The sequence below is a fragment of the Pogoniulus pusillus genome, chromosome 1 (genome assembly GCF_015220805.1).
Source record: "Pogoniulus pusillus isolate bPogPus1 chromosome 1, bPogPus1.pri, whole genome shotgun sequence".
Lineage (NCBI taxonomy): Eukaryota > Metazoa > Chordata > Aves > Piciformes > Lybiidae > Pogoniulus > Pogoniulus pusillus.
In genome coordinates, this window is record NC_087264.1 from 12,720,335 (window position 1) to 12,735,140 (window position 14,806).

Sequence of the window (14,806 nt, forward strand, 5' to 3'; positions counted from 1 at the left end):
CACTGCCAAATTATCTACCTTAATTTGCATTGTAAATGTGTGCTCTGACATATGATGACATGCTGCTTTTTTCTGAGTCAACTACTGAATATCAACTGTATTGTCCAAACCTGACATCTTAAGAAAAAATCAGTAGGAAAATCTTCTTCCCACAATCCTACATATTATATGTTATAATCACCACTGTGAACACTGGGTACTTTTTCTTACTTGTCTTTGAGGATTTTACAATTTTTTTTGCATAGCTTTACCATCAGGAAAAAAAATATTAATAAAACCTCTACTATTTACTCCTCTCTGTCTCAGGGGTACCTCTTGGGTTGCTGAAATTAGGACAGCTTTTCATTTTCACATCATTTCTACTTATTTCAAGAGTTCCCTAAACAAAACTTGCTAATTTTATTTGCAAAAGGTCAGAATCTTTTAGTAAAGTGGGTTCTATCCAACATAACAACATTCTGTTGGAACAGAAGCTGCCCAGATACTAATAAATGATTAGGAGAAACCCCAGCATTCTGTAAATCTAGACTCCCACATGAGCAAACCAAACTGCAAATCATTTTTACTTAGCTTGTTTGCTGCCAAATCCACTCTGATCCAAATCTCCACAGTCTTTGTAATAATCCTTGAAAATTACAGTACCTGTGCTCTGGCAGATCTCAGTGATTTCTGCTGAGAATAAAATGTTGAGGTCTTCACGTTAGAAATTGGAAAGTAAAGAACCTCATATGATCGTTGTCTGTGTATGGAGATTGTCCAATGTGTTAACAATTCTACTAAAATAATTGAATGGTGAGTACAGACTGAGGAGTGCTGGTCTAATGAACCCCCAACAGTTTGTCATTCTTAGGAAACACGTTCATGGAAACCTTGAGAAATGCACTTTGGAACTTGTAACAGGAATTTGGAACAGGGGGACACAGTCTCAAGTTGTGCCAGGGATGTTAGGAGGAAGTTCTTCCCAGAGAGAGAGATTTGCCATTGGAATGGGCTGCCCAGGGAGGTGGTGGAGTCGCCATCCCTGGAGCTGTTCAAGAAAAGCCTGGATGAGGCACTTGGTGCCATGGTCTAGTTGACTGGATAGGGCTGGGTGCTAGGTTGGACTGGATGATGTTGGAGGTCTCTTCCAACCTGGTTGATTCTATTCTATTCTATGCTTCTATCTAAGACACTGACTGCAACAAGTGAAGTCAGAAAAAAAATAATCTTCATGGGTTCTTGTCTAGAAATTCAGATATTGTTATTTCACTTGTTCCAAGAAAATGGCACGTGACAATCCTCTGTTCTTAGGTGGTAGTAAAGGCTGAAGTACTGAGAAAAGCAGCCTGTCAATTTAAGCTTGATAAGGATGTCCTTTTCTACACTGAACGTAGAAAGGACATGCATCAACTTTCTGCTCTGCAACATGCAAGCAACTTTGCGAAGTCTGAAAATACAGAAGCAGCAAGGAAGTCTTGAAATTCTGACAGGCTATGAGCACTTGAAAAAGTGCCTGATTATCACAGTATCACAGTATTATTAGGATTGGATCACAGATCATCAAGTCCAACCCTTTACCACAGAGCTCAAGGCCAAGTGCCACGTCCAATCCTGCCTTGAACAGCCCCAGGGACGGCGACTCCACCACCTCCCCGGGCAGCCCATTCCAGTGTCCAATGACTCTCTCAGTGAAGAACTTTCTCCTCACCTCCAGCCTAAATCTCCCCCGGTGCAGCTTGAGGCTGTGTCCTCTTGTTCTGGCGCTGGCCACCTGAGAGAAGAGAGCAACCTTCTCCTGGCCACAACCACCCCTCAGGTAGTTGTAGACAGCAATAAGATCACCCCTGAACCTCCTCTTCTCCAGGCTAACCAGTGCCAGCTCCCTCAGCCTCTCCTCGTAGGGCTGTGCTCAAGGCCTCTCATCAGCCTCGTTGCCCTTCCCTGGACACGCTCAAGCATTTTGATGTCCTGGCAAGAAATTCAGACAAATTTTTACCTCATTTTTCAGTAACCTGCATCAGTAAAAAAAACCAAAACACAACAAAGTCATTAATACAAGAAGTCCTAAGGGTCTCTGCAAACTTCAGGTATCTAAAATCTGAGGTTAGCAGTAGGGTCACATAGAAACGATATGTAGGAGAGGGAGAAATAACTGATTCATTTGGGCTATCCTTACACGTATTACAAAGTGAAAGAAGGAAATATCAATTACAAGGCAGTTCCATCTCCCTGGCAAAGCAATGATGCTTTGTGAATAGGAGTATCAGAAACTAACATTATCAGCAGAGAGGTTTGTCTTTCATCCCTTGAGGGCATGTCATCAGCCATGGATGCTCACAAACACAGTTCTAGGATCTATTAGTTGAGTTTACAAGTTTGTACTCTGTGCTGGACTCTGTGAGTAGCATTGCCCATTAGAATAGAGCTCAGCAGGCACAACTGGAGGCTATACAGTTCTGATGTTAGGCTATCTCATCCTCATGTGCAACTGGACAAGACAGGATGAGATAGTCTACAAGCTTGTTGGGGTTGAGTAAAACATCCTCTCTCTCCTTTTCTCCTAACCTCCTTGCCATGTTCCAGATGGAAAGTTGGATTTCTACCCCAATGTCAGCTTTACTTGTGTCCACTCTGGCTTTTCAATGAGTGCTCATCAGTGACTGTGCTGACAGAAGACTGCCAAGGAAAAAAATGAAGTTATTTCTGCTGTTATTTGACCCACTTCAAGAGCGAGTTTCTGCCATCACAAAAGGCAACGGATGAAGTCTGTAGACTTCAGTGGGGAGACAAGAATCTCATTCAGCACCTTCTGAACCAGACATAAACCAACGTTTTTTTCTGCACAGATTTCACTGCACACAGAAATAGCATTTATCAACAGTTAGCTAGAGACTGCCAAAATATTTTTCATCACAGTAGCTTTTTTTTTCTATTGGAACAGTAGCCAGAGTGTGTAGAGCTAAATAATTTACAGGATTTAAAGCCAAACCCATTCCTTTGCCTAGCACTGAAAATCCTCATAATCTCACTCTCTGGCTATGGACAAAGCACTAGCTCAGTGCTATTTGTCATCCCATTACAGAGAATTCTGCCAGCTGTTTGAGAAAGTATGTTACATCAAATCTTGGCCACTCTGAAGAGTGAGGCAAAGCTTTCAGCACTAGAGCTGTTTCCCACTGACTGTAGTCTTGATGAAAAGAATGAATGCAATTTTCACCTTTCTCAGTGTTGGGAAACAGAGATTTTGCTGTCTCTGAGATCATAATCTATCCCTTTAATATTGTAAAGAAAAAGCCCTGGGTGTAGAAATTCAAACTATTCAGTAACATCCTACATTCAGAGTTATTCCACTGAGAGATGTATGTACCTCACAACTGAAATACAGGGTCAAGGAATCACTGCATAAAACCCAGTGAAGACAATAATAAAACCCCCTTATTCTAGCAGATTTTTCCATCCTGCTATTCATTGTACACACATTAAAAAAAAGAAAGAAAAAAAAAAAGAAAAAGGAAGGGAGGGAGGGAGGAAGGGAGGGAGGGAGGAAGGGAGGAAGGAAGGGAGGGAGGGAGGAAGGGAGGAAGGGAGGGAGGGAGGGAGGGAGGAAGGGAGGAAGGGAGGGAGGGAGGGAGGGAGGGAGGGAGGGAGGGAGGGAGGGAGGGAGGGAGGAAGGGAGGAAGGGAGGAAGGGAGGAAGGGAGGGAGGAAGGGAGGAAGGGAGGGAGGAAGGGAGGAAGGGAGGGAGGAAGGGAGGAAGGGAGGGGAGAAAGGGAGGAAGGAAGGAAAAGAAAGAAGGAAAGAACGAAGAAAAGAAGAAAGGAGGGAAGAAAGAAAAGAAAGAAGGAGGGAGAGAGGGAGGAAGAGAGGGAGAGGGGGGAGGGAGAGGAGGGGAGGAAGGGGGGAGGGAGAGAGGGGGAGGGAAAGGGAGGGAGAGAGGGGGAGGGAGAGAGGGGGAGGGAGAGAGGGGGAGGGAGAGAGGGGGAGGGAGAGAGGGGGAGGGAGAGAGGGGGAGGGAGAGAGGGGGAGGGAAAGAGGGAGGGAGGGAAAGAGGGAGGGAGGGAGGGAGGGAGGGAAAGAGAGAGGGAGGGAGGGAAAGAGAGAGGGAGGGAGGGAAAGAGAGAGGGAGGGAGGAAAAAAGAGAGGGAGAGAGGGAGAAAGAGGGAAAGAGAGAAGGAAAGAGGAAAGGGAGAAAAAGAAGGAATGAAAGAGGGAAAGGGAGAAAGACATCTAGCATAGGCATAAAGTTAAATATATTCAGAAAATGAGATTCTGTCAGTAACACAGACAAAAATGAGAACTGAAGATGTTTAAAAAAGAATACATTTAAAGCAGTCTTAGAAAAGACATAAAAGACATTTTCCAAAGAACTGGAATGGTATCACTATAATTTTATATAGTTCTGGGCTGTCTGTACTTGAAGTATAGAATAATGTTGACAGGTTCTTTGAAAGGCACCATGAGAATCCTGGAAGGACTTTTTTAGACTAAAGAGAGAAATGCTAAAAGATACATCCATCATAAAGTGTGAAAACAAGAAAGACAGAAGTGCAAAAATTCATAGTGGGCAAAAGTAATGGGCAGAATTTTAGTTGGAAGAAAGGTTAAATTAGGATGGATGCAGAGACCTTTTGTTTGATGCTGAGGTTTATCTGACATTATGACATTTTGTCACCAGAGGCAAAATAATTAGATGTCTTTAAGGAAAGGTTAAGTATGCTTACAGGAAGATGAATACAAACCCATCACTGCTTGAAGCAGGTATTTGGATTAGATTATCCAAGATGCCCCTTTCAAAGCCATCATTTATGGTCCTGCAATGTCTATCAGTCAGGAAAATGTTCCTTTGCAAACTGGTGTTAAAACCAGGCTGAATCCTAGGATTTTTAAAAGGTTCTTGGCAGTCTGATAGAAGTTAATGATAGCAAGCAATTTCATCATGTTACATATCCAACATATCCCACATGCTTTACCCCTTTGGAGATGAAGATACTATCCAGTTTGTAACTCACGTCACCTCATTATATTCTATGTCCCTACAGTATGAACTATCAGTGCAGTGAATATGCTCCTAGATTCTTAATACAGAGACAGTAAACAGAACGTTTTTGCTACTATGTTGCTGATACTGCATTAAAAAATAATTTAAAGTACTTTTCCTGAGGCTAGTAAAGTGATTTTACTCCCTATATCTGCAGAATGATCTGTAACAGGAACACTGTGGCCAGCAGGACAAGGGAGGTTATTCTTCCCCTGTACTCAGCACTGATCAGGCCACACCTTGGGTGCTGTGTCCAGTTCTGGGCTCCTCAATTCAAGAGAGATGTTGAGGTGCTGGAACGTGTCCAGAGAAGAGCAACAAAGCTGGTGAGGGGCCTGGAACACAAACCCTATGAGGAGAGGCTGAGGGAGCTGGGGGTGTTTAGCCTGGAGAAGAGGAGGCTCAGGGGGGACCTCATTGTTGTCTACAACTACCTAAAGGGAGGTTGTAGCCAGGTGGGGGTTGGTCTCTTCTACCAGGCAACCAACAAGAGAACAAGGGGCCACAGTCTCAAGTTGTGCCAGGGGAGGTCTAGGCTGGATGTTAGGAGCAAGTTCTTGCCAGAGGAAGTGATTTGCCATTGGAATGGGCTGCCCAAGGAGGTGTTCAAGAGAAGCCTGGCTGAGGCACTTAGTGCCATGGTCTAGTTGACTGGCTAGGGCTGTGTGCTAGGTTGGACTGGATGATCTTGAAGGTTTCTTCCAACCTGGTCGATTCTATGATTCTGTGATTTCAGAGCAGAGGCTGGCCGTGCATACATGGGACAGCAAGCCAAGAGAGTGTGAAACTGCTGTTCCATTAAGGAAATGTTCTTATGGTTTCCTGAATTTCTAAAGAAGTTATTCTGTCTTTTGGCTGAAAGGGGTAATTACAAAGAAAAATGGGCAGTTTGCTGTGAGATGGACATTTATCAAAACAGAGTCTAACTTTAGCCACATGGAGTTTGCAGTGATAGTAAGCCATCAAAAACTATGTACTCAACACTGAACCACTGCTCAAGTTTTATGGAAAATTGTCCACATATGGATAATCCAGAAAGAGAAGGCATTGCCATGTATTTCTCGGGGTGTGTAGAATCTACTTATGTATTATATATCCTGAAGATAATATATATGTGCTATCTATATAGGGATAATGAATGGGAAAACAAACATGTACAGAATCATGGAATCAAACCCACATTCACCAAGCAGGTAACCTGATCATAAAAGGAGATCAGGTTGGTGAGACAGGACCTGCCCTTTCTAAACCCATGCAGGCTGGGCCTGATCCCTTGGCCATCCTGGAGGTGCTTTGTGATGGCACCCAAGATGACCTGTTCCATCACCTTGCCTAGCACTGAGGTCAGGCTGACAGATCTGTAGTTTTCTGGCTCCTCCTTTTGTCCCTTCTTGTGGATGGGTGTCACATTGGCCAGCTTCCAGTCTTCAGGAACCTCTCCAGTGAGCCAGGACTGCTGATAAATGATGGAGAGTGGCTTGGCCAGCTCAGCTGCCAGCTCTCTCAGCACCCTAGGATGGATCCCATCCTGTCCCATGGACTTGTGAGGATCCAAATGCCTCAGCAGGTCCCTTACTTCTTCCTCATGGATTAGAGGGGGACTATACTGGTCCCTGACTCCATCTGCCACTTCAGGAGTCCAGCTGTCCTGGAGACAACCTGTCCCACTATTGAAGATTGAGGCAAAGAAGGTGTTAAGCACCTCTGCCTTTTCCTCATCCTTTGTCATTATGTTCCCCTCTCTATCTAATAAGGACTGGAGGTTGTCCTTGGCCCTTCTCTTGCCATTCATATATTTAAAGAAACATTTTGTGTTTTCCTTAACAGCCGGGGCCAGCCTAAGCTCCAAATGGGCTTTTGCCTCTTTCATTTTTTTCTACAAGACCTAGCAACATCCTTGAACTTTTCCTGGGAAACCTCCCCTCTTTTCCAAAGGTGATATACTCTCTTTTTTAATTCCTTTAGCAGCTCCTTGCCCATCCAGGGGAAATATACAACAGAAAAAAAATAAAGGCACAATTAAACTTGGGGGAAAAAAAAAAAAAGTATCAGTACAAAACAGAGGCACTCTGGCAACTTACAAAACTTTACTCTTTGAAAACTCTACCTCTAGTGTCTTCCGATACTAACAGTTTTGACCTAGACTCTGAGATGTAGAAGTGCCTGCTGCTTTCAAAGCTTTGAACGAGCTATGATGCAGGCTTTAGGTGCTTGCAGGAGCCCAGGGAGAGGTGGACGTTTGGCAAAAAATAAATGAAAAACAGTCCACATGCCATTCTAGACTCATTAATGAGGTCAGAATTCTAGCTGCTATTCCAGCTCTAATTTTGTCTTAATCTCAGCTGGATTTTTTTGCTAACTATAGAAGCAAGCTGTTATTTTTCACTCTTAATATATTTTCTCTCATTTTGTGCCATTTTAAAGGAAAGATACTGTGTTTACTTCCGTTGTGGGCAACTCTTAACAGCTCCATTGTTGTTATTTATACACATTTACAAATGGGTGTTTTTTGTCTGCTGTTTCCTGCAGCATGCAAAAAGTTTCCAGTGTTTTTTACTTTGTCTTCTAACAAAGAAACCAGAGCTTTCCTTAGGTCACTTTCTGGTTTATTGTTAGTGTGTTAGCTTTTTGTTTGGTTGGGTTTTTTTTTCCAATATATGTGATTATTTGCTCAAACTCCTGGTTTAGTATACCCCTACTAATACCAGAAATAGAGATATCTTGACTCTGTATTAGTCCCAATTCAGAGGTTCTTTTTAGTCTTCCCTCCTCTTGCATTATAAATGTCATTATGCAGTGCAGTTCTTTCCTTTGCCCTGCTGTTTCTAATTAGTTTCTCTGCTGCTGGTCTTTTTTATGTGTCATCCTATCATGATGATTATATATTGGTCTTTTTAATAATAGTGTTAAACTATAAAATGAAATGTAAACTAACTTCTATTTGCATTACCTTGCATTTTCTCTGGGTCTATTTCATCTTCCTTTTGTTACAGGATATTATATAACCATCGGTTGAAACTTATTGGTTTTGATGAAATTTCTACTCCTATCAATGCGTTTTTACCTCCCGGGTAAGGAACACGAAGATACTGCCTCAGGAGTATTGTTTCATTTGCACATGTGAGGATAATATTTGATAACAATGGATGCCATGAAAGTAATTATTTTGGAAATGAAATGAACCCAAGCCAGAAGGAACGTCTCATGAGTAATGGAGCAGAACATGCCAGAAACAGTCCTGTTTGCCATAGCCAGAAACTCTTTTCTTCAGTCTAGCACCAAGGACAGGAAAAGTAGAGATTGGCTAAACATCAAGCCTTTGCACAAATGGATTGTTGGAAAAGACATTTTCAAAAAGGTACACAACCTCTTTCCCTTGGTTTAGTTTGTGTCAGCTCTGAGTTTCCCAGGAAAATCTTTCTTCTTTCTGCTCTTATCTAGAAAAGAAAGAAGGGAAAATGTTAAATAATGCTATCGTAATAATACATTTAAGATTATTAATGCAGGTAAATACTTGCAATCAGGAAGCCTGAATGCTCGCATAACAAAAGGCACACTTCTTTTGCCCTGCAATTTCTGTGTCAGTCTTAAGATATTCTATGGATTTGGAATGACAATTTCCAGTGAAAGATTTCCAATGAAACAAATTAACTACTTCAGTAAGCCATTCCAGCACTTAATGCATATTAATGTCGAATGCTCGATGAAAGGAATGATTTTATATAACATGATTTGAGATTAAAATTAAAGATTAATTTAGCAGGAATGTAATTGTTGTTGTGCCTGAAACACCTCTGTTCCTTAGCAGTAAAGATTAAGTAGGTGGCTGAAGCAAGACTGAATTAGCTGTGATTTTTTTTTTCCCAAATCAGATCTAAGTGATAAGATTCTTGCAAATTTAATAAAGACAAATAACTTGAAGTGCAAGAATGAGTTGGGGTTTTTATCAGTGTATGTTGAGATCCTGGTTTTGCTCTACTTTGCTGTCGACTGTTTCTCAGAAAGAGGAGCTGAGGTGCAGAGAAGGAAACTAGCTCAAACTCACGATAAAGTCAGGTAGGTATGAATGGTCAGGTCTCCTGCATTCACATTTCTTCTTTCCATGCTGCCACCTTTAGAGTTAACCTCAGACTTGGAAAGAAGAAGAAAGAAACTAGGGAGGAAAACCCAAAAGGATCTACTCAGTAGAGGTCATGCCAAATACTGGAACCAAATACAGAGTTTCATTGGATTCTGAATTTCCAATCCTAATGGATGTTGGCAAAGGCAATGCTGCTTCTTTTTGTCAGAAGTGGGCATGTTTTCTATTTCCCAACCCAATATGAGCTATGGATCTTCTGCTGGAAGGTCTGTGTGCTTACATTCTTCAAATAGTCACTTTTATATGCATCCTTTATCATCTTTATTTTCTTTTCATTGCTTCTGTGAAATATATTAGCTATAAACTCTTCACACATGCTTATTCTATTAACTGATTAAATGATACATCTACATGCCATCTATAATTTAATTTTTTGGGTTTTTTTTTTGACTGAATGATGTTGGAGATCTCTTCCAACCTGGTTGATTCTATGTTTCTATGATTCTGTGATCATTTGTGAATGCTGAACACATAATCATAGAATCAACCAGGTTGGAAGAGACCTCCAACATCATCCAGTCCAACCTAGCACCCAGCCCTATCCAGTCAACTAGACCATGGCACTAAATGCCTCATCCAGGCTTTTCTTGAACACCTCCAGGGACGGTGACTCCACCACCTCGTGGGCAGTTTGATATTTCTCCTCCAAGTGCAACAATTCATAGGCATTTTGTTCAAAAGTGTGATTTTGCCCTACAGTTGCCTTTCCATCTTCAAACAGAAATCTGTTATAAATCTTTTGAGTCCTGCTCTCTTGCATAATAACAGCAACATTGCACGGCTTAGCTCTCTGATTTAGTCATGTTCACCATTACTCTCATATTAATTTTGGTTAATTCTCCCTTTTTGTAATACTTGATGAAATTAGTTTTCTTGATGGTGATACACAGCAGACACAACAGGGCTTTGGGAATTGGAAACAGAACAAAAAGTCTATCATAGATTATGCAATCACTGGCTTACATTTTGCTTAATAGGTAAAAGCCTCTAGTGGGAAGGAGGAGAATAAAAAATCCTTTTAGCTGATGGTCTGAAAAGCAGTGACAGGCAGGTCTGATGTGAAAGATGCAATGATCCTCTCAGTTATGTAAATGCAGAAAACTACTGATTTTTTTGCTACTATGACCATCATACCTTATAATTTTATTTGCTTGTGTCTTTTTCATGTATCTGTGTCTTATGTGCGTGACTGTGTCTTATTTTAAATGTATAAATTCCTTAGGTCAAGGATTGCCTTTTTATATTACATTTCTCCTTCTCTGGAGACTTTCAAGGCCTGTCTGGATGTGTTCCTCTGTGATCTGTGTCAGATAGTATTGTCCTGCTCTGGCAGGGGGGTTGGACTCAATGATCTCCTTGGGTGCCTTCCAACCCCTAACGTCCTGTGATGCTGTCATTTCTAAAATACTAGTTTCTGTGACAGGTTCCTTGTCATGTTGACAATAACCAATACGATTTGATAACTTTGTTACATTAAACACCTTGCAGCTGCTGCCAGGACTATGATCTGACTGCACAGGGCACTGTATGAGTATGGAAAGCTACACTTTTAATCAGAAATAACGTGGAAAAAGTTAAATGAGAACAACAGACCAGGATACAGCCACGCCCAAGTAATGGGCACAAAGATCTAGAAATGAGGACTCTATCCCCACGGCTCTGAAGGATGGGCTTTTCTTTTTGTTTCACCATTTGTATCTGTTATGGAAAGCCTGAGTTTGTACCAAACCTGTGCAAGAGTATATTAATATATTATTTTTGTGGCTGAAAAGTCAAGCTCTCAGCAGACAAGAAATGTACAAATTAAGATCTGTATGCAAACTTAATTTGGCTTCCTGTGGTTATGCTTTCTCATTTCACCTGCAATCTCATCATTACATATCATGCTTTTTTTTTTTTTTTTTTTTGTGGCACATCTGCCTGAGTAATCACCTTTAAAATAGCTTTTCAATATTTCATTTACTTATTGGGGCTCCTGTGCCTTATCTGCTTTTCAAAACCTGTTCTAAAGACAGTTATTGAATGTTCTCTGAGATTTGCCATGCTGTTCATATTAACATCCAACACCTACACAGAAATGAACATAGAATCATAGAATCAACCAGGTTGGAAGAGACCTCCAACATCATCCAGTCCAACCTAGCACCCAGCCCTAGCCAGTCACCTAGACCATGGCACTGAGTGCCTCATCCAGCCTTTTCTTGAACACCTCCAGGTGTTCACCTGCCTGGGCAGCCCATTCCAATGGCAAATCATTCTCTCTGTGAAGAACTTCATCCTAATATCCAGCCTATACTTCCCCCAGCACAACTTGTGACTGTGTCCCCTTGTTCTATTGGTGGTTGCCTGGGAGAAGAGCCCAACCCCCACCTAGCTACAGCCTCCCTTCAGGTAGTAGTAGACAGCAATGAGGTCCCCCTTGAGCCTCCTCTTCTCCAGGGTAAACAACCCCAGCTCCCTCAGCCTCAGATATTTTCTGAATATCTCTATCATATAAGGCAGTAGTTGTATGTCTGGTTTATATCTGGAGGACTGAGGAAAAACAAAAATTAAAACAAACAGTTCCTACTTGTTCTCTGTTGCAATGGAAGATTTTTTTTCAGTACATTTAGCACATTAGACATTCAAAGCACAGCTCTCAAAGGCAATATTGAAAGCACAACACCTTATCAATTCAGGCTGAAGTGAGAGATCCTGATAATGAGTAAAATGTAATTACCAGACGTGCATAATTTGGCTCTGGTGACGTTGCAGTCAACATCATGGAGAGAGGCAGAGTAGAAGACAATTCTTCAGGAGCTTTAATGTAGACATCAGATGTTGTCCTTCTATTTCCTTGTGCACACACCATTTGACCTGTGAACCTGCAGACTGCATAATTTTCACAGCCTAAGTGTAGCTCAGTTTGACAACAGGATGTTCTGAAAAACTCACCCCTTGTTCCTGTTGCAATAAAAAGGCACAGCCTTTAAGTAAACCTTCTGCCATAAGGAAGTCATACAGGTGGGTTAAAAGATTGCACAGAGAAGTGCAGTTTCAATGTTTTCTGTTTTAAATGCAGTGTGCAGGTAATAGGCTGGGGGTTGGGGGGGGTGTGTGTTGTTTTTTGGTCAGAATTGGGATCAGAGTGTGGCATCATCCTGCATCTTGACCTAGCGAAGTAGCTGTTGACCACAGCAAGTTGTCCTTCTTGGTGGGGAACTGAGACCCCTTTGCTGAGGAGCTGCACACATAATTACTGACAGCAGATGAATAATGAAACTTATTAATTTGTAATTCCATTCCAGGCATAGTTCCCACTGTTGCTCTGAAAGACCTATCCTTTCTGCTCACGTTTCCAACACTTCCCCGTCAGAGTATTTTGTAGCTCTCAGTCCCACCTCTGTCAGGAAGGTTACACAGCAGTATTTCTTTTCCATCAATCTCACTCTCTCCTTTCCTGGCCCTCGTGCAATCTGTCCTGCTCCTTCTTTTCCTCCTGTTGCAGCACTGCTCTCTGAGAAGCTAAGCCTCTTCATTTGCTCTATCTTCTCTCACTCTCCATGGCTGCCTTCTGTGCTTCCCTGTTCTCACCTATGGGGTTTTCATCTGCAAAGCTGCATCCACTGCGTTTTCATTTCTCCACAGTCTGCCCAGTCCCTGGCTGCCTGTCCAGTCCCAGTTCTTCCCCAGAACCTGAGACTACCACAAAATCCAGAACTCTTATTTGTGCAGATGTTAGATCTAGCCTCTGAAAACAACTAGTCACTGGCTTTAAGTCTTCCTTCTGTAGAGAAGATGGAGAGGGACTCTTTCTCAGAAAGGGAAGTGCTAGGGTTAAGAGTGTTTCACTGAAAGAGGGTAGATTTAGATTAAATGTAAAGAAGAAATTCTGTCCTGTGAGGGTGATGAGACACTGGAATAGGCTGCCCAGAGAGGCTGTGGATGTCCCATCCCTGCAAGTGTTCAAGATCAAGTCGGGTGGGGCTTTGTCTCTGCCCCTGGAAGAGAGGTTGAAATAAATGATTCAAAGATTCATAGAATAGTTTGGGTTGGAAGGGACTTCCAAGATCCTTTAGTTCCAGCCCCTGTTGCCAAGGGCAGGGACACCTTCCACTAGACTAGTTTGCTCAAACCTCATCTAGTTTGGCCTCGGACACCTCCAAGTAGCAGACATCTGTGATCTTTCTGGGCAACCTGTTCCAGTGCTTCACCACCCTTACTGTAAAAAAATTATTTCTAATACCCAGTCTAAATCTGCCCTCTTCAAGTTTCAGTCCATTCACTCTCATCCTATCACAACAAGTCCTTGTAAAAAAGTTGCTTCCTGGATTTCTTCTGGACCCTCTTCAGGTACTGGAGGGCTGCTTTAAAGTCTCCCTGGAGCCTTCTTTTCTCCAGACTGAACAGCCCCAACTCTCATAGCCTGTCCCCACAGGGAAGGTGCTCCAGCCCTCTGATCATCTTCATGGGCCTCCTCCAGACCCCTCCAGCAGTTCAATTTCCTTATGCTGAGGGCAACAGATCTGAACAGAGTGCTCCAGGTGGGGTCTCACAAGAGCAGAGTAGAGGGGCAGAATCACCTCCCTTGACCTGCCAGTCACACTTCTTTTGATGCAACCCAGGATAGAGTTAGCCTTTTGAGCTGCAAGCACACAGTGCCAGCTCATGTTGAGTTTTTCATCAGCTGACACCCCCCCCAAGTCCTTCTTCCTGATATTTAAGGTTCCTTCCATGATTCTGTGATTCAGCTCATCATCTTACACTTACCTGCTTGCCTGGTAGTCTTGGTCTTCCTCATGATCCAGCTCTCATCTCAGGAGTCTGCTTACCTTTATCAGAGTTCTGTCTCATCCTCTCCTTAGATGACACTGAACTCTGGATTGCAGCATGCAGAGTGTAAACAAAACCGTGTCTGCATCTTATTTAGTAAATACAAATACCAATCTTTCAGGGCCTTATGTCTTATTTGGAAAAGAGCAGATTTTCATAAGGAAAACAGGAAGCATGCCTTGAAAGAAACAGCAGCAAACCCTGATAAAGTACATTGCCTCTGCTCTGTACCATGGGGCTAGGGTAAAGTGTGGGAAATGTTTGAATTTTTTAAGATTACCATCATTTTGGCCTAGCTCCATGTCAACTCTGTTCTGAAACTTGGGAATATCTTATGAATTTTGGCTGACAATAATTACATAAACTTCAAGATAATACTTTCTTCATGCAGATGTCTGGCACACACAGTTCCAGCTGGAATAGCTATAAACTTGATTAAATTCTCATCTGTCTGAAAACAAAGTTTTCATGATGGAAAGTATCTTGCAGTGTAAAGGACAGGTAATGCGAAGCAGCCCTATCTGAAGCCATTAAGAGTGGCAGAGTGGGTGTGAGCTAATGGGACCACAGGAATAGATGATGAAATGTCAGTGAAGGATTATTACAGAATGTGAAGAGATAAAGGAGGAAAGAATTAAAAAAATCATGAGGAAATAGAACAAGGCTGGAAAAGTGAGGAAATCAGGGGAAAGACATCATCAGAATAAAATAGTTCTCAGCAGACACACCATTTCATACTCCTCAGGGGACTCTATCATCCATTTGCCCCACTACATCACCACATTTCCCAGTTATTCCACCACCAGCACTTGGCTCCACCATTGCCATGTCATGGCC

At 42.2% G+C, this 14,806-nt stretch overlaps 1 long non-coding RNA gene across 1 annotated transcript; it reads right to left on the reverse strand.

The window, feature by feature from the left end:
* Nucleotides 1–7,062: 7,062 nt before the first annotated feature.
* On the reverse strand, nucleotides 7,063–12,796 carry LOC135191528 (uncharacterized). The gene is made up of 3 exons (XR_010308843.1): nucleotides 11,877–12,796; nucleotides 9,062–9,147; nucleotides 7,063–8,453 (listed from the first exon to the last, which is right to left on the reverse strand). It is a non-coding gene; the product is annotated as an uncharacterized LOC135191528 (long non-coding RNA).
* Between the last annotated feature and the right edge of the window lie 2,010 nt (nucleotides 12,797–14,806).